This window comes from Columba livia, chromosome 4, assembly GCF_036013475.1.
Source record: "Columba livia isolate bColLiv1 breed racing homer chromosome 4, bColLiv1.pat.W.v2, whole genome shotgun sequence".
Lineage (NCBI taxonomy): Eukaryota > Metazoa > Chordata > Aves > Columbiformes > Columbidae > Columba > Columba livia.
In genome coordinates, this window is record NC_088605.1 from 35,547,957 (window position 1) to 35,568,554 (window position 20,598).

Genomic DNA, 20,598 nt, shown 5'->3' on the forward strand with positions numbered 1-20,598 from the left:
GTAACTTAATGCTCAGGTTTACTGGTATTGGCAACACGTTTTCTACACAGTATTTTTTTCAATTGCCTTCACGCACATCTATTTAGAAAGTGTTTAGTAAAATACAATAAGCCAAACTGATATTTGTTTAACTTTTTTGCACCTGGTACATTAAATTTTCATTTGAAAAATTTGTTCAGGATACATAACTGAGAAGTCGCATTCCACATCTGCCACCATTGCAGCCTTGTCTGAGCAACGGGCAAAGTAACTATGTTCATACAGCTCTCTATGTAAAACTGTGTTCCTGGAACAGATATCACTGCTGGATGGTGGAAAAACGAATGCCAGAGAGACATACATGGAGTTGCCCAAAAGTCATCTGGTGCTTGCTAACTTTACTTGCCCTGATCTCTCTGCAAAAAGACTTCCATGAGTTTTGAGGGATATATGAGGAAGTTATGGGATTGTATTTCCCTTGCAGATCAGAACTGCCAGTGACTTACCAATAAAGGAAACTCAGAGGGCAAAAAAAGAAGGCATTCCTGTACACTTGGGAAACTGGTCAGACTGGCCTCATGAGTGGCTGTAGTTGTATCCAGCCCAAAGAGACAAATTGAAGGTTTCTTAAAAACCATGCACTCCTTACACAAGTATAAGCTGGTAAAAGAATCAAGGAATAAACCAAAGTAATGGAGGGGAGGAAGCAGATAAGACACCTTTTGCCATACTCTTCAGTGTCCGTGACTTTCAAATGTATGTTTTGATTTTTCTTCTTTACCACCTGCAAACATTCACAAACACAGGCCTGGCCATCAACTCATTAGCACCTGCATTTGCTTTATGAACACCTTGGAAAATCCTACTGTACTACAAGATTCGCCACCTTCTACCCGAGCCTGGCCAGATGCTAGCAAAAATTAAATGATTCTAAGACTTCTTTAGATTTAAACGAATGAAGTGTTGTACACATGATCACAAATGTTGCTATGGTTTGATTCACTCTCTAACAATTCCATATATCTCTTGTATGGTGAGGGGATATATACGGCAACGGAATTCCCGTTAGCAACGATCTTTAGAAACTCACCAAAAATGACGAACTCTACCACAATCAGGAGTGTAAAAACAGTCAAAGGACATTATCCAAACCCCATGAAAGCAATAATGGCACCAGTGCAAGGACCAGAGTCACTGTGTTTGAATGCCATATATGGGTTTGGTAGACAGAGTGAACTCGATAAGGAATAACGTGCATTTTGAAGGCACGTTTGTACACTGCAGTAATAAGCACATAAACTCTTGCTGATTATGAATTCATTTGCATCTCCTCATTCAAAATCAGTTATGCTTGGTGAGTGACAACAGTGAGTTTTATGCTTGTTTTGAGGTGCATTAAGCCATCAGTTACTTAGATAATCAGAAAGATAGCAAACTACTAACTTTAAAAATAATGAGCAGCATTGTGCAGCACGCAAGGCTTAAATACCCTTAAATCATAAAAATATTATGTTTACGTTTGTAAACAACCAGTTTTCATAATACACTGCATAGCACTGTGTCATGTTCAGTGAGCTTTGTATAACATACAGGAGTCATGGAAAACACAGCTTGTCACACCATGCCAAAAATCAATATTTTATTCAAAAATCAAGAGCTTAAGCTTGCATGTTAGAGGGACTGATAGCACCTGTTAAATGGCATGGCTTACACTGGCATTTCTGTGCACTGGTTTAATCCAGATACCTCGATTATCAACGCCTTAGTGTATTGCAGTTCCAAGCCTTCCCTATGAAAAGGCACTTAGTTTCGCTAAACTCCGACAGAGTGTGTACTGATTCAACAATATGGACAAGTGCCTGCTAGGGCCAGGGCCCCTAAATTCTGTTAATTTTGGTTTTATAGCCTGTAACTCCTGAGTTCTATCCTTCCATTTTCTATAGCTTCAGGTTTTCTGTGTGCATGAAATTCCCCACCTTAACCTTAAAATATTCTGTCCTTCTGGTGTTCACTGACAGTCTCTGAGGCTTGGTCTTTATTCTCCTTCAGGGTTCATTCTTCTTCTAAATACTCATCATCCATTGCATTCTATAAAGAGAGTTCCCAGCAGTAGTTTTTAAAATAAAAGATAAAATGTTCAGCATCTGAACATTTAAGGCTCTAGTGTCAGTACCTGTGATGCCTCCTGTTGACAATGATGGTTATCACTGGGGGCAACTGAAATCTGTTCATTCTGAACTGTCTTCAGAAATCAGCCTTATCTGATTGTTCTTTCAGATCAAAAGAAATAGGAAGACAAAGTAAGCTGTGCATATTCTTTCACTCCACACTTTGTTGTTAAAAAAGGAGGAATCCCACTAGGATCCATAAACCACTTTTAGATATCACTAATCTTTGCTATGGATTTCTATTTTTCCCATTTATTGCCAGCTGCCTTATTAGATTTTGATATTTTAATGACATAGAGCAGCAGTGTTAGGAATTATTGTGCAAAACATATAAAAAAATCTAGATAGACAAAAGAGCATTTATTGCTCAAAGATAAATGACATGTAATTCTCATCACTTACAGCTGAGATTAGACCTTTTTTACCACATGCTAGATATACACTCAGTAATAGGAATACTTGCAAAGTCTCAAAAATCACACCTGGAGCTCCTGGACTCAGGCACAGCTACCATCTCTTTTAGATATTTGTGGAAGGTAGCTTGCATTGCCTCTAACATCAGGTTCAGTCTCAGTGACTAAATACACAACTATCTTTTGGCAACTGTGTAGCAAGCAGATTAGAGGAATATAATAATTCGTTTTTGTAATTATTATTTTTTAAAAATAGCTAACATTGTTGCTGACAAAAGGGGTGTGAAATAGTACATATCAAAGTTTTGCCGAAAAACTCACACTGGAATTTAACTATGCATAGTGCACATGCTTCACATTCAGCTTCACATGTGCTAGAGCTGCAATTTTTGGAGACTCCCAAACTCAGTAGGACCCTGTTAAGGACGCCCTACTTTTATTTAAAGAGTATAACTCACGTGTTTGATAACAAGTGGATAAATGAAGCATATATTTTACACCGTTTTGTCGTCTCTGAAAGAGCTATTATCAAGTGAGTTAAAATTTTAACATGGAGCCTGTATCTTACATATATTCTCTATATCTGGATTTTGGTACTTACTGTTGATTTATATACCACGGAACAATTCTTGGGAAGTCTATGTATAACCAACCAGTTCCCTATTTTCTAGTAAGTTCCACCTGGTTCACTGACTTGTACCATTCAAATTATCTGTCCCCATTTTGTTTTGTTTCCCATTAAAAGACAATTGGGTCAACGCTCATCTTACTGACACCCACAAAGCTTCCGTTCACATTTCTGTTAAAATGAGTTTTGTGAACAATGTAATTCATACAGTAGCCTCAACCATACTGAGCCAACGCACACAGTCTCTGCTTGATATCCATCAGATACTGGAGGAAATGGAATGGATGACAACTGAACCCAAGGCCAGTTTGCCATCAACTCAGAGGTCCAGCATGCATGAAAATGTCCCTTTCCATTCCTATTCACTGAAGGAAATGTTGCTTAAACCTCTTTGAGACCCCACCAGAGTAGATCTGGAGCTCAAATCTGAGTTTCAGGAAACCCCACCCTTCCTGTAGAGATTGCTAAACTCGACATCAAACCAGCAAAAACTCAAATGTTGTTTCTTATTTTACACAGTACATGCAGAGATTGAAATTTTTAAACACAAAGACAGAATGCTGCGAGAAAAAATAGCAAGTTCTTTATTCTTTAAGCAAAAATTCTCGCTGACAAATTGAGTTATACCAGCTTCTGGTTCAGCTTGAAGTACCAGCTTCAGGTTTGCTTGATTTCTATGCTTCCTGACTTGTCTCCCTCGGGCTATTCAGGTTAGGTGGATTCAGTAGACAAAATATAAAAATCACAGTACAAAATCTATCACAAATTAGCCTTAAAAAGTAGTTCAAAGAACCATAACAAACCACAAGAAAGGGGTTTTAGCCTCTTGAAGGGAAATAACAAAATATGTTTTGAAACAATAGTTCAGTGGCTCACGAATAATTACGCATCTTAAAATAACAGGGCTGCAACACTTGTGGCAACTCAAAGCATCAGCGGGACCACTTTTAGACATGTCACTACCATGCCACAAAAAGTGAAACTGACTGTCAACATTATTTAACATTTTGTTTAAGAAACCAAGAATACCTTCATGTTTTTTTCTTCGTTTTTTTTTTTTGTTTTCCGTCTTTTTTGGCACTAAGTGATAAATAGTACAAGAAAAAGAAAATGAAAAAAAAAAAGAATAAAAGGGATACTCACTAAAGGAAAAGCCCCTGCTGTTTTTCATCTAACACACTACTCAAAACACCCACAACCTAATCAGCCCAGTGTATTCACAATATCTGACAAAATCCAACTTCTATTTCAATGTAAACATTTTTCCTGAAAAAAACTTTTCTCCATAGAACTTAAAACATTACTATTCTACTATCCGGCTTGTATAAAATTTACTGTCCAGTACCAACAGTGTCTTCTAGAATTTATTATCTGGGATATTTACTTTCTGATCCCAGAATGATTGACATCTCTGTCAAAATCAGTAAGCTGTGGAACTAAAAGCAAGTTCTGCCAAACAGTAAAGGGTTCTAAAAGACACTACTGAAAATCCTGGATTGTACCAATGTAGCACCTGCCTAGGGACAGTGTTTTTGCTATTGTTCTGCACTCTGACAGGGAATCCATGATTTTGCCTGTTATCTCTGCAAATGGTTCCTAAGGACAAAGGTAAATTTTCATGGTTTTAGATTAAAAATATATATATATATATATACACAGAGAGAGAGAGAGAGAGTCATAAAATTACAGAATCGTTTCATTTTGAAAAGACCCTTTAAGATCATTGAGTCCAACTGTTAACCTAACACTACCAAGTTCACCACAAAGCCATGTCCCCAAGCACCGTGTCTACAACATATGCATGTATATATACACACGCTTCCTAGAACATTTCATATCAAGTCACTTAATGTACTGTACTGCACTGTACACATCAGGTCAGCCCTGCCTAGATAAAACAAAGCACAAACTCTACAGCTATTGCCTCTTGCTTGTGGCTATGTCAGCAAGTTGAGCTGAGGCTCAAGAGTAAGGGTTAACTTCCACTTTCTGCTGGAATCCCAGGAGGTTCAGGATCTTGCTCATGTGGCGAAAAAAGAATGTGTATTAGCAGTCACTTTCCACCTGAGGCTGTCTGAGCTTTACAGAGGAGGCATATCTTCACTTTATTCTGCTATTAAACAGGTTAAGTTAGATGTCATAGAATGTCCTGAATTGGAAGGGACCCACAAATATCATCGAGTGCAACTCCTGTCCCTACATATGACAACCCCACAGTTCGCACCATGTGTCTCAGGGAGTTGTCCAGTCTCCTCTTTAATACTGTCAGGCTTGGGGCTGCGACACCTCCCTGGGGAACCTGTTCCAGTGCTCCACCAGCCTCTGGGGGAAGAACCTTTTCCTAATGTCCAACCTAAACCTCCCCTGGCACATCTTCCTGCCATTCCCTCGGGTTCTGTCATTGGTCACCAGAGAGAAGAGTTTTGCACCTGTCCGTCCTCCTCCCCTTGTGAGGAAGCTGTAGACTGCGATGAGGTCTCCCCTCAGTCTCCTCCAGGCTGAACAAAACAATTGACTTTAGCTGCTCTTCATATGGTTTGCCCTCCAAACCCTTCATCAATGCCCAGAACTGCACACAGTGCTCCAGGTGAGGCCACACCAGTGCAGAGCAGAGCGGGACGATCACCTCCCTCACCCGTCTGGCAATGCTGTGCTTAGTGCACCCCAGGACACGGTTTGACCTCATGGCTGCCAGGGCACACTGTTGGCTCATGTTCAACTTGCCATTGATCAGAATCCCCAGATCCCTCTCCACAGAGCTGCTTTCCAGCATCTCATGCCCCAGTCTGTATGTACAGCCAGGGTTGCCATGTTCCAGGTGCAAAATCCTGCACTTGCTCTTGTTGAACTTTGTGCGGTTGGTTATTGTCCAGTTCTCCAATTTGTTCAGATCCCTTTGCAGGGTCTCTCTGCCCCTGAGAGTGTTGACAACTCCCCCCCAGTTTTGTGTGATCAACAAAATTACTAAGCAATCCCTCAAGTCCTGAGTCTAAGTCATTTATAAAGACATTGAAGAGTGCTGGCCCTACGATGTATCGCTGCAGAACCCCGCTTGTGACTGGTTGCCAGCCCAACATAACCCCATTTACTAGAACCCTTTGAGCCCAGTTCATCATCCATTTGCTCATCCACTGCATTGTATGTTTACCCAGCTGTATGCTGGCCACATTGTCCAGGAGAATACTGTGAGTGACAGTATCAAAGGGTTTACTGAAATCCAAAAAGATCACATTGACAGGCTTCCCTTGATTGACTAGGTGGGTAACCTTGCTGTAGAATGAAATTAAGTTGGTCAGGCACGACTTTCCCCTCATGAACCTGTGCTGGCTGGGATCAATGACTGTGTTGTCCTTCAGATGTTTTTCAATAACTCCCAGAACTATCTTCTCTATAATTTTGCCAGGAACAGAAGTGAGGCTGACAGGTCTGTAGTTGCCGGAGTCATCCCTGTTGCCCTTCTTGTAGACTGGGACAACATTTGCCAGCTTCCAGCCTCCCGATACCTCTCCATATTCCCAAGAGCATTGAAAAATCACAGAGAGAGGTCTCACTATGATGTCAGCCAGCTCTTTAAGCACCCTAGGACGAACCCCATCAGGCCCCATTGATCTATAGGGATCTAGCTGGACAGCAGATCCCATACAAGTTCCGGATTGATTGGGAGTTTATCATTCTCACAGCCACAGTTTTCCAGCCCAGGGTTATGGGGGCCCTCAAATCCATTATCGGCTTTGTCTATGTCCCTGTTAATAAGGTGACCACGCTCATCTGTTAATGGGACAATGTTATTTCTAGCTTGCATTTTGCCACTAATATATTAAAAAACCCCTTTTTTATTGTCCTTCACAGTACTGGCCAGCATCAATTCTAATTGAGCTTTGGCAGCACGAATTTCCTCCTTACAATGGTGAGCAGCATCTTAGTAGTCCTCCCACGTTGCCTGACCTTGTTTCCACTGACCATGTAATTTCTTTTTCTGCTGTACTTCAAGAAGAAGATCCCTGCTCAACCAAGCTGGTTTTTACCTCACCTACTAGATTTTTGGCATTTTGGAATGCCCTTGCCTTGTGCTCTTAGTAGGTGTTACTTAAAAAAAACCCAACACTGATGGACCCCAGCACCTTCAAAAACTTTTTCCCAGGGAATCTTATGAAGTAGTTCTCTGAGCAGCCTCAAGTCTGCTCTCCTCATATCTAGTGTTAAGGTCTTGCTGGAATTTTTCCTCCTATTAGCAAAGATTTTAAACCTGACTTCTTTGTGGTTGCTGTGGCCAAGGGAGCCACCGGTCACCACATTTCCCATGAGACCCTCCCTGTTAGTGAGAATCAAATCTAGGGAGGCACCTTTCCTGGTCAGTTCCCTTAGTACCTGCACCAAGAAGTTATCATCCAGATGCTTCAGGAATCTTCTGGACCTGTTGGTGCCAGCTGTGTGATATTCCCAGTTGACATCTGGCAAGTTGAAGTCCCCCATAAGGACAAGGGTAGTGATTTGGAGGTTTCACTCAGTTCCTTAAAGAATAACTCAGATATGCTCAGGAACTGCTTAACAACCTGACAAGATTGAACTCATTACTGATCAGATGTCTCTGGCCACTTCTCATTAAAAGTATGATGTTGATTGTGATGAGAAGAGACTAAAATTTAACAGCTTTAATATCTCCATTGGCTTGAGAGGTTGAATTATTAAATTAATTCATCTCAAGGAGAGGTTTTAAAATGCGGCTGTACACTGGGGATACACCAAATTCCTGATGACCAAGAATGTTAGAAAAATTTCTCTCGATAAGCATAGCAGAAAATTATGGCATTTTACCAGGAAAGGAGAATGCTGGCCCAAATCCATCCTTCCAGGATAATTTGCAAAAAACACTGGTCAAAATAGTGATCCTTCCCCCTTATGCCACTCTGTGGCTAGTATTTGGCACTACTGCTCAGAAGTGGGATACTTGGTTTTCAGAATGACCTAGAAACCGAAGTTTTTCCACTTTCAAGGAAGCTATTTTCTCAAGACAGGAACTAGCACCATCACTAATCCTGTCCTTGGATTTTGAATGGAAAGAGTGAGAAGTAGTCTAGAGGAAGGCAATTAAGTCTAGGAATTCAGGCCTGTGACTCCCAGCCTAACTTGATTTGTAGCTCAGAACTTGAGATGGGGACCTCAGCTTTGATGGCAGAGAAGATTTAAAACTCATATTTGCCACCGTGTATTGGTGGCTAAGGTGTTTTTTTTGAGAAACCATTTCTCAGACTTACAACTAATATGCCAAACAGTGCAATTTTGTGTAAAGATGCTAGAAGTGTCTGCAAATATAAAAACATTCATCCAATAATGAAGGCCTCCATAACTGACTGATTGATTGCTCTGACAAGATGGCAGTTTAATGATTGAGTACGATAACTTTTAATTCTATTAAGGACAACTTGAAAAAATATTTCTAGTGGTATGCCTCTCTACAGCTCATAAATGTAGGTAGCTTACAAAGACTTCATAGTAATGTGGAAGAACTATACTAGTATTATAACAGTAGAGATGCATAATTGTGAAACAAAACAAACCAAAATAATATGTATAGTACCAGGAAGGTGGGCCTACTATCAGCTGGGAATTCAGCTCTGATTCCTATATCAACAACGCAAGGACTCGAGATGCTGTGACATTTAGTGCCTAGACAGAGTCAAGTTACAACAGGACAGACTACGATACTGTAATCCCTGTCTGCTAAATGAAAAATTCCATGGATGTCTGAAAATATATACTATACAGCAGAAGCCAGAAGCTCTTTTTATTGGGGCAAGAACATTGCAGTCTCACTGACAGTCAACGCTCTAATATGCATTGTCATGAAAGGAAAAAAAGAAAAAAAGTTGTGACAATAATAACTTCTGCCACAAAACCCTATCATCAGGGTACCTATTGAATATAGAAACCTCTACTAAAATATCAACCTTTAACACAGTGTACAACGCCATTTGACTGTCATGAACACAAACTGAAGCAAAATGCTAGCACAGAAGTTGAAAATAAATGATCATAAAAAACTATATTGATGGAAATTGTGAGCAGAGACTTTCATCTGCCACTAAAATTAATAGGGTTTGTACAGGTTTACTGATTTTAGCTTTTTGTTTACAGTAGTAAATAATCACAAGATAATGGTCTGGAAGAACAGACATTTAAAAGTCTTTTAAAATTGCTTTCAATAGAGATGCTCTTGAAACCAAGACTTTTTTTTTTTTTTTTTTAATAGCTATACTTGAGATCTACCAAGGACTTAGCCTGTTGCAAACTGTCAACAACTGTAGGAACACAGACCTACTGAAACCAACGCTACAGGGCTTGGTAAACAAAACTGACCTAAAAGTCATTATGGGGAATACCGAAAAAGCCCAAGAAGAACCAGAAGCATCACCACTGGACCTCTACAGCACCAGTAGCAGGAGTTCTGAGTGTCTGGTCACATATTTTGGGAGATACAATGTTTGAATGGCATACCAGCCTTGGGAGTCACTTGAAAGAACTGCCACTTCATGGCTTCAGGTGTACTGATGTAGAACAACAGAGGAGTTCGAATTAACTGATTGCATTAAAAAAAAAAACAAAACAAACCAAAACACAGAGGAACTGTATATATCTGATGCTAGTTTTGTGTAAGAAAAGTACAATCCATTTTCCATATAAATATTTGTAATATAATGTATGTGAACATTTACTCAGCACAACATGCCAGTCAGATGGAAGATATAAAAGTCCGTCCTTATTCAGAGATCATAAAAAAAAATAGCTTTTGGAAATAATGCCATGTGTACTTTAGTATTAAGATGTATGTCTGTAGGAACATTAATAAGAACTGGAAAGATCTGTTACTGTATTCATTGATGCTTTGAATTGTTCCCTCTACAGAGATGGATTTGAGTGCAGTAAGGTACAGGTGAATTAGTGAAAGCTGCAGTAGTGGAAATTTAAATGTGTAAAATCAAACTGGTAGAATTACTGGCTTCCTTGAGCCTGTAATGGCTAAATGAGCAATGGAAGAGAACAACTTACACTGGTTAGTTTTAGAAGCACACGCTAGTTTGAACTCATAAGTCTCATCCAGGGATACATTTGTGTTTCTACATACAAGCATATCTAAACAGCAGCTGGTACTGATACAACAAAAACAGCCTTTCAGATTCTCTCTTATAGGGACACAACAAAAGACACATTCTCTTTGGATATTTTAGTTTAAATGCTTAGTCCAGGGTAAAGGAGGAGCACCTTTCAAGTAGCTGAAAAGAATTGGAAGAAATGCCACAAGTTTTACATGTTTTATTAGAGTAGCATTCATACATCCCTCCCAAAGTGGAAAACAGACTAAAGTAAACACTAAAAAAGCGAAGTAGCAGCAACAGTGTATTTCAGTAGCATAGACATTGCTTTTGTGTGTACTTTGCAACAAAGAGCCAACCAATAAATATAGTTATGTATTCGGCTGAATACCAAAATTATATATACAACCTAGAACAAATGATATATACTTACAATTTCCTACAGTTACTTTTTTATTCTAAAATGAAAATAATATAATCTAATAGTTCTCAGTCACAAACCACATTTGATTAAAACCAAAATAAATATAAGGACATATCTGTAAATGTATTTAAAGCTATCTGTAAAAAAAGTATTCTGGGCATTTTTGCTGCTTATTTCTCATGTGCCCATAATGAGTGTAAAGTAAGATCAACTTTTTTGATTTCACTGGGAAAATCGCATCCAGAATCTACAAGCTTTGTCATTAAAAACTGCTATACCTATACATGCAGGTCCTAAGCTATGTTCTGAGAATAAAACAATAAAAAAGAGTAACATTGCATGGAAGACGTACATGGCAATTTTCCATTCCTTCCAGACATTTATTTCAGTATTGATTAACTCTTAAAACAAACATATATATATATATATATATATATTTAAATAGAGCTTTATTATCCCCTGCAGGAGACAAGGGCTGGAGTGGGTTACTGAAGAAGGCCATAGTGGTCAGTTGTGCAACTGCAAATATATTTTTGTAGGTAAGCCCCATGAGTGAGACACTCTACCATTCCTTACTTACACCTTCCCTTTGTTACATTCAAGAAAAAACTGTATTACTCAGCAATTACAGAATACATTGAAATTAAATTTGACAACATAGCTAGGAAATGAGAAAATGATAAAAGCCAGTAAAAAAAATCTGATAATGAAGACTCTAGTTCTTGTGACTGAGCGACACAATATATAAAGCCTTTTCCAAGTTATTGAGATTTTTATTCTTTTACATGGAGAGACAGCAAGCGAGAAGGGGAGAGAGAAGAGGGGGGGGGAAGAAGAAGAATCTGTGGTCTGTAAATGATCAGCACAAAAAATAAATTATGGTCAAGTAACTGAACTTTTCTGATGTGTAAATTGAATCATTCCCACACGCTGGTGTTTTATAATTAAAAGACCCTTTTCACTGTGGGAAATTTTACTGAATTTTGTATTAAAAGAAGAAACAAACCATCAATCAGGAGGAGGTAGGGGAACTCAAAGAGCTCAACCCATTAAACTTGAAGAGTGTAGTTGAATTCTGAATGACTTGCTCTAGGAAACTGTAGCTCTTTTAAGGCAGGATACTGTACAAACATTAATGAGCAGAACGCGTACCTGATCGCTGTTCTAAAATCTTTTGTAGTCATATAGAAGAACACACTTTCCATTTGTGTCACAAGATGCAGAATATGGCTTTAAATGAACCCTTTTTGTGAGGTTCACAAGCTTTAAATTACTTGACTTTGGTTACCATTGAGAAAAATCGCTGAGCTCAAACCAAAGGGAAAAAAAAACCAACGCAGGTACTTGTTCAATTCAGTACAGTTGCTGTGTATGTACTGATCAGACAGATTAAGGTTTGCTCACAGCCAGATCACTGCCAAATGCAAACACTTCTGATGGGCACCAACAGCTGCCATTTCAGAGCTCTGGTACCTCACGTGCTTTCAGTTGAGCTGAGGTCATGGCTAAAAATGACTGGCAAATTATTAATCTAAGGAGGCCATCATTAAAAAACATCACAATATGGCATAGGTAGGCAATAGTAGTTTCTTGTGGAAACTTGGGAACTCTCACAAGAGATTTAATAGTTCATTTTGAGAATTTAATTGTTTATTCAATTATGTTCTATTCTTGATAAGTTTGGTAACAGGGTAGAGAACTTATCATCCTGGATTTCCTTTCCTGGACAATATACTTTTATCTGTTAAAGTTAGTGCTATATTAATTTATCCCATTTTATATTTTGACCTACACTGTTATTGCAATAACAGTAAATTAGATACAGCAGCATAAATTATTGATAATGGGTAAGTCAGTAGGATGTTGCATACCGAGCACATCTGGGCCTATTGTAATTTTGTAGTTCTGATCTGTTCTGTCAGTTAGACAATTGTGTTGTCATTTAAAAAGCACCAATACGATATATGGGTCCCATCAGAGCTATAGGATGTTTCATCTTACCTTCAGCTTTTTATGTGGTGGTATGTGGGTGGGTCTCAGACGATCCAGGAATCTGCAATGAGAATAGATGATGAAGAATTTTGTTATCAAACATATTTTTATTTTTAAATGTTTAATTATTATTACAAAATACCACAGTAACTTAAAAAATTAAATCATTAGATGATAAATTTTTTTTGTACCATTGTTTTCCTCTTTGCACTGTGATATAATAATGTGTCCATAAACCGTGTATCTTTCCTAAAGTCTAAACAAGATGCAGATTATCTGTAATAAAATATTCATTATAGTTGCTGCTGGACTGACTTGTTACTACACTGTAAAATGCAATTTTATTTGTTTGAACCATATGGAAGTGTTGATTGTATGTAGAATACTAAATGTAATAATGGCATTTTGGAGATCCATGTTCATTGTACATTATTTACCTTCAGGTCACATATGAAAAGGTTCTTTGCTTTATGCTACTGTGGAAAACTGATCATGTGTCCTAGGAATTTAATATGAAATTTAAGAGAAAGGTCTTCCTAGCTTTAGCACAGATGATGTGAATTTTCAATTGCAACTTGGCAATTTTGTTGATGTATGCACCAGCAAATACATTATAAATCCCCCTGCTATAGCTTTGCAAAGCCAACATATTCGACAGTAATAAACATAAAACATATGGAAAAGATAATGATTATTTTTTGAAGAAAAAGAAACCTAATGGCCCTTAGAATATATACAAAAAGCTATTTTCAGACAGTATTTTTCACAAGTATTACAAGCTTACAGTATTTTGAGGTTAACTATAAAATGATTGTTTGTTTTAATAATCAGGAATTTGGGAGTATTTCACATATAAAGACTAAGCATTAATAAATTAAACGGATACATGAAATACAGCTCTTGCCAGTAACAACAGTATCTGAAAATAATGTTTCATTCTTATCTTTCCTACATTCCAATTAGGTTCACACTGTACCATCTGCCAAAAAGTGAACAAAAAAGCATAATAAGTCTTGAACTGTAAAACAATGTTTTGATTCTAGAATTTCTCTTCAAACAAGAATCCAAACAGCCCACACATTCTCCTCTGAGCCTTTAATAATGCTGTGATTTTGCAAGTGATAAAAATAAATAATTTATGATGATGGATAAAACATGAAAAAATGTACACTTCCTATATTTGTGTAAATACTTTTTCACTTAACAAAATGTTTTCATTTCACTGTGCGTTTGGCATTTAAAAAATGTATTGTGAAGGAGCATTTCACCAGTAACTTTTTTTTTATTTCAAGTCCAACAGGTCAAGTGTAAAAGCTCAGCATTTTCTGGGATTATTTTTTTTCTTTTTAAAAGGAAGATGTTGGACTGACGGATCAAAGAATGAGAAAAAGGTTTATCAATATGATCCAACTAGTGGTAGTGTACTTGGTGTACTTGGTTTGGCTGGGATGGAGTTAACTTTCTTCATATTAGTTTGTATGGTGCTGTGTTTTGGATCTGTGACCAAATCAGTGTTGATAGCACAGGGATGTTTTAGCCATTCCTGAGCAGAGCTGACACAGAGTCAAGGCCTTTTCTGCTTTTCACACTGCCCTGCCAGGAAGGGGTCAGGGGTGCACAAGAAGTTGGGAAGGGCCAGCTGACCTCAGCTGGCTGAGGGGATATCCCACACCAGAGAAAGTTGTGCTCAGCAAGAAAAGCTTGGGGGAGGAGGAGGAAGAAGGAGATGTTCAGAGTAACGGTGTTTGTCTTCCCAGACAATCGTTACGCATGATGAAGCCCTCTTTTCCTGGAAATGGCTAAGCATCTACCTACTGACAGGAAGCAGTAAATGAATTCCTTATTTTGCTTCGCTTTGCACGCAGTTTCTGCTTCACGTATTATACTGTCTTTATGTCAGCCCATGAGCCTTTTCACTTTCACCCTTCCAATTCTCTTTTCCATCTCACCTGGGGGTAATGAGCGAGTGGCTGCGTGGGCCTTGGCTGCCTACCAGGATGAGTTCACAACAACCAGGCAAGTAATTCTTGATCCTGCCTTCAAACTTCTGACAGGCAGGGATTAAGAAACAGGATAAGCATCCTATTTTCAGCTTCTGGGAAAACCAGACCATAATACTGACTGCGTGTGCAGTCTCAAAAAGTGGGTGGATATTTGATCTGTGCATCCAAGTTCTACCTGAACCATGAAAAGCATTTCCTGTGATATCTATGATATGCAAACTCTCCCACATGGCACTGAGACACAAGACGACTCCCTAAGTTCATGTCCTGGATTGTAAATGATTTTTAAATAATATACATATGTGTATATATATGCAGGCATATAAAAAAAGGAATACATAGCTTACCTGTAGAGTCCCTATAAACATGAAAGAAGCTTAAATACTAAAATATAAATTTAGCAATATGCAGGCAAGATACTGAAAAACCAAAGGCTCAATATTAAAAATACTCTAATGCATGGTGATCAGTTACCAAATCAATGATTGACATAATTTGAGAAGCCAGTTCCATAAATCTACTTTTAATAAGAATTTTATATCATGAAACTTATGATGATTCCATTTAGAGGTGTTGTACATTACTTACTTTCATGTTTTTGTAGTTATAATTTTATTTATTAATGGGATGAAGTAAGAATTTCGTGATTGTATAAACCGGCTATTTGCTTTAACATTAAGTCCCCTGATTCATGTACGAACCCAAATGCTACAGTATTTGCCTTTTTTCTTAAAGTTGTAAACAAGCACAAAACGCAGCAAAAAATAAAGAGACTTGTGCCTAATTTAGTGGCTGTCTAAGCATTCCTATTTGTGTCATCAGAGTATCTGCACCATGGACCTTAACATAGGCTGCGTCAGGAATTCGGAACCCCAGACAGTGGAGGAGCTTGAAGGCAGACCTGAATTTTTAATATGCGGAGATCTACAGCAACAATCCTAAATTTTGTCTTTCTGTTTTTTATATGCATTATCAGTTGCAGGAGTTTAATCTGCCACCTCTGGAGGGTGGGCTAATGAGTTCTAAGTGAAGACTTCACAACTGCCAAGAACAGATATTTAAACTCAAGAAAAAGCAGGAATTCTTTTAACTCCGCTCTCTTCAGTATTTTCTCTTTCTAGATTTAGGTCACCCTATGCTGAAAACTCTTGCCTTCATGTTTCTATTTCTTAGGTGCCTAACTGTCCTGATTCACTTAACTCGTATTTCTGAATATATTCCTAGCATTACACACTTGAAAGTCAAGCTCAGTGACACTCACTGCCAACATATTTAACTCCCTTTGATGCTCAGATCTTCATTTACTGGAGCATGATCAAAGAGTGCTGCCCTCAGAAACTTGGGAAGGAAACTGAAAATAGCAGTCAGTCCACCAAATAGCAATGGAGGCTCATCCCAGATCTGCTCCTTCTGAGATGCTCAGATGTGGAATTCTTCAGTTTCACTGGAATCAGCCTGATTAATCCACCTGCTGCTTTTAGTGGGAAATGTACTTCAGTGGAAACCCCTCAGCAGAAGGGTTGTGATCAGGAATTTCAAAATTCAAAAATTGAACTGTTTATCTATAGAAGCTGAACCCATGCACAAACTCTCACAAGAGACCTGGGACAAGAATCCCAGCATTATGGAAGGCACTGCTGTGTAAGAAAAAGAAGTTATTGTTATCAGAATGTGTAAACTGTCAACATTCAACAAGAAAATTAAAATTTCATCCAATTGTTCCTAACTAGCTTCCGGAAGAAGACAATGGAAGGTCATATACCATGACCTTAGTCCAGACAACAGGGCAGCAATACAGTTGCCTGGCCTCATCTGCCCTTCCAGGAGGCAGCAGGTCTCCCATAGGTCCAGATCCCTATGGGATAAGACACATACAGTTTACACAATGCCATAAGTTTCTAACAATCCACCAGAGATAGTGATTCTTGCTTACCACCCGCACAAAGTCAGTGGAATATTTATTATATGTACTTAGAGGGAGCCTTTCATCCCATGGAGAAAATACCAAATAGAAGAAATGGTAAAAAAGCAATGCTATTCTATGTAGAAGTGACTTAAAAAAGCTTATTAAACCTTACTGCTGCCTTCCAGATAAAACACTGAAACGATCCAGCACATCCTATTTCTTTGACCATCAACTTTACAGGTCTATCAACTTGGAACTTTAGGGATTATATTGCTATGTTAACATCTGTGAGAAACCATACTTTGACTTGAATTGGGGAAGAATACCTTGCACACCAGAAATACAGTTTTCAGTTTCAGGACACTGAACTGGAACTTCATCTCCCACTCAGTTTTATCTTAAGATGGTAAAAATGGGTAGTGAGTTTTTCCATACAGTTTCTCTCTACCTTTGTTGGCAAGGACTGTTGAAAACCCTACGTAACAATGACTCAAGTGTTTGTAAATCAAGAAGGAGCTAGTGTAAGGCAGAGTCGATGCTGTTATCCATCAAAAGATTTATGGTACAGAAACTAATTAGGCAAGTACCTTCTCCCAGAATGCAACCCTCCACACATGATTTCAGTAAAAGTTCTGTGAAACAGAATGGATAGGGCTAGACATTTATCATCATCTCAAAGAAACATCCTGCCTACTTATGTGATAGTGCTCTTCTGTTAATTGTATTTGAGCCATGTCCCTAGACACAGCTAGAAAGAGTCCTGAGCCAAAGATCATGTAAGGCACTTTTATTTACTAGTTTATTGAGTTGGATCATTGGCACAATTGATCCAAAGTTCTTGGTAACAAATGAATTAGAAACAGCCAAGAGTTCTAATTCTGTAGAGAATAAATAATGCTAGGTACTCAGCACCAGCCTCATTCAGTGTGAATGAGTGAATGGATGAAGGGACCTTGCAGCCTCCCATGGGAAGCAACAGTCTGCTACCAGGAACCCAGATGTGCGAGGAACCACAGACCACGGTGTTTGCACTGAGAAGAGAGGCTCTGATGTGAACCACTATCTAAAACTGAAAGGCACAGCAAGAACAGATTTCTTGGGTCTAGATAAATCCACTTGGGTACAATCCATGTAAAAATAAAATTTAAACAATAGAGTTACATATAAAAAATTACACATATATATACATGTATACACAGATATATGTCTAATATGTATATAAAAAGACAATCATGCATATAGTTTGTATAGAACAAGTTTGCATAGAACAAATAAGTACAAAATACATTATACATAACTATAGATGTGTATAAATCTACAGTTTTATACATATTTGATGTATATAAGTATATATATATCTGTTCAGTACAAACTTGTTACATTGTTGCTTGTGTGACAAAATGAGCACACTCCATATGAATAATTTTATAACCTTGTTACAGGATACCTCAATAACAACTGTATATTAGTAATAAAGATTTATGTCTTTCTACACAAGTATATATTTTTTTCTTTAATTGCAAAAGGAATATATCTATATTGTCTCTACAGAACCTCTACAGGCTGTTAATTCATTTGGGTATTAATAGTGACACACACCCACCAGACCTCCTGACAATAAATTTGGACAACAGTTTTGAAAGACAGTCTTGGAATATGCAACATTTTAATCCTAAAATATCATTACTTAGAAACTATGTATTTCAGCTCATGAGTGACTGTTTTTGTCAATGGTTGTTTAATGCATTTTCTATGTCTATGATATCCTTTTCCATAGAACAGATTCTTAACGTATTATCTTCAGGTTCACAGTATCGTTGGTGAAACCTGCTGAGATGCAACCTCACAGCTATAAAGATGCCAGTTACCTGTCATACATGCTTAAAGTAATTGGTATCATAGGAAAAGCAACATGGCAAAAAGTAACATGAAAGAACAGGTCTCTGTGTGATATAATGCAGAACATATGTTAAAAATATGTGTAATAATAATTAGAGCACTACGCATCCTTTTTCATATCAAACCTGGCATTTCTATTTTTAAGTACGAATTTCATGCTATAAGTCCTGGTTCTTGTGAACACAAGACATCTTTCTCCAATTAGTTATTCACCCATACCATGCACCTTTTTCAACTTCACAACACTTTATACCACACAAAGTCCACTGTCAAAAATAAACAGAAAAACAAACTATACTTTAAATATGAAATATCTACTGGATTTTCTTAATAGAAAGAAAGAGTAAAACATGCAAGAAAGACAGGGGTAAGGGTAAAAGCATTTAAAAGTGACTGGAATATTTAATTGCTTAAATTATTGCTAACAAGACTAGATTAATTTCTGCTCTTTTACTAACTTTTCAACAAACCAACAATTCAACTTATCTTTTCAACTTGAATTTTTTCCTTGAACAGAAAAACGTTTTTGTATTTGTATGGAATACTATTAGTTTTGCTGCTGATGCCACTATGAAAAATGCATCCTATCTAACGAGGTTGTACATACAAAAGTATCAATATATATTCTTGAAAAGTCAAAAGACGACTGTGTATGGAGATGATTTAAGGAATATAAAGACTGCATATTTACATTTACTTTAGATTAAGTTGCATCATCATTATGATTGAGTGCAAAGGCCGCTTTTCTGCCCTCCCCCTTGATTTGGTATGTTTAGATGATGAAGAACATTCACATGAAGCTGAGAATGGCTGATGTTCATGAAATGATGTGACAAGGAGCTTTTTACCATAGATTGCCACTGAATGTTTAGCAGGATAAATTCTGGCAGTTCTGAGAGAAACCTAGCATCTTTGGAAGCCAATTGTCAAAGACTTTTAGTATTCAGATCTGTACTGTCTAAAATCTCTAATTATTGTTAATTAAATGGAGTCTGGCTTTTAAAGGAACTCTATTCCTTCACTGATGAATCAAATAATTACTATTTTAATCAGTTTTGAGATTAAATTCTGGCCCGTCCACTGCAGTACTTTGAACAAAAGCAAACAAGATGCTGAAAATACATGTTTTGCAATACCAAGACCTTCAAAACTTTGATCCCAGCCCAAGCATGCAACATTTTTAAGTGGTTTTTGCTCCCACATTCCAGCTCGCATCATCATTGAAGGTGCTACATAGATTTCATCAGTTCCCATATTTAAACCAGTCATATGAACACACAGTAGTTAATTCAGACTCTTTACTGGTATTAAAAAATGTTAAACTCTCTCCTTCCCCTCCAAAATCCCAGGTTGCCTCTTTTCCCCATTATGTTTTATGTATGTATTATCTGTGTGATATCCACTTATCTATTTTTAATCATACCAATAAATTGTAACAAACTGCAAATTTCTTTCAAATAATTTAATTTGTATTGCGTCATGTATTTCTACTGACTCTGCAAAGTTATGCAGAAATATAATCACTGTCTGGGGGCAATCAGGTTGGTACTAGGTAAGTTGTAATTAGAGCGGAAAATTAGGTGAAAACTGCTGTGTCTTATATATTTTAGAGGTAACATAAAAGCCTCAAATAAATAAAAATGAATGGAATAGAATGTAATTTATTATTTTCAAAGAGTTCTTGCAATGGATGTCACAAAAGTAATACTCGTCTAAGTTAGTTTTGAAATATGCAAAGTCAAATGAGACCTTGTTCACTAAAACTAAAGATAATCACCCTAGGCTAAACCTGTGTGTGGTTCTGGATGTACTGTTCTTTGCATTTCTTTTTATTTTTGAAGTCTTTTTAGAAAGGTGTAAAACAGTAAGGATGAGAAAAGAGGGACTAAACCTTTAAAGGTTTTGTCAGTTTGCTCTTCAACACCTATAACCGAATTTACTGAAAAAAATCAAGTGAAATATTTAAAAAGCTTATGCTGATCTGCAAACATTTGCCTCAAGCACATTTTTTTTTATCAAACTCTTTAATAGTACTTTGAAAGGATGTATATTTTGTCTCCAGCTTATTTTGGAAGTTTTGAAAGGAGGGTAGGCC

The 20,598-nt window shown here is 37.5% G+C and overlaps 1 protein-coding gene across 21 annotated transcripts in view; it reads right to left on the reverse strand.

Annotated features, from left to right (window-relative positions):
* TENM3 (teneurin transmembrane protein 3) overlaps positions 1 to 20,598 on the reverse strand; it is a 1,347,463-nt gene that overhangs the window by 453,469 nt on the left and 873,396 nt on the right. For all 21 annotated transcript variants that reach the window (XM_065061257.1, XM_065061277.1, XM_065061276.1 and 18 more), the window contains one exon: positions 12,705 to 12,756. The gene's annotated coding sequence lies outside the window, so the exon portion shown is untranslated. The remainder of the gene's footprint in view (positions 1 to 12,704; positions 12,757 to 20,598) is intronic.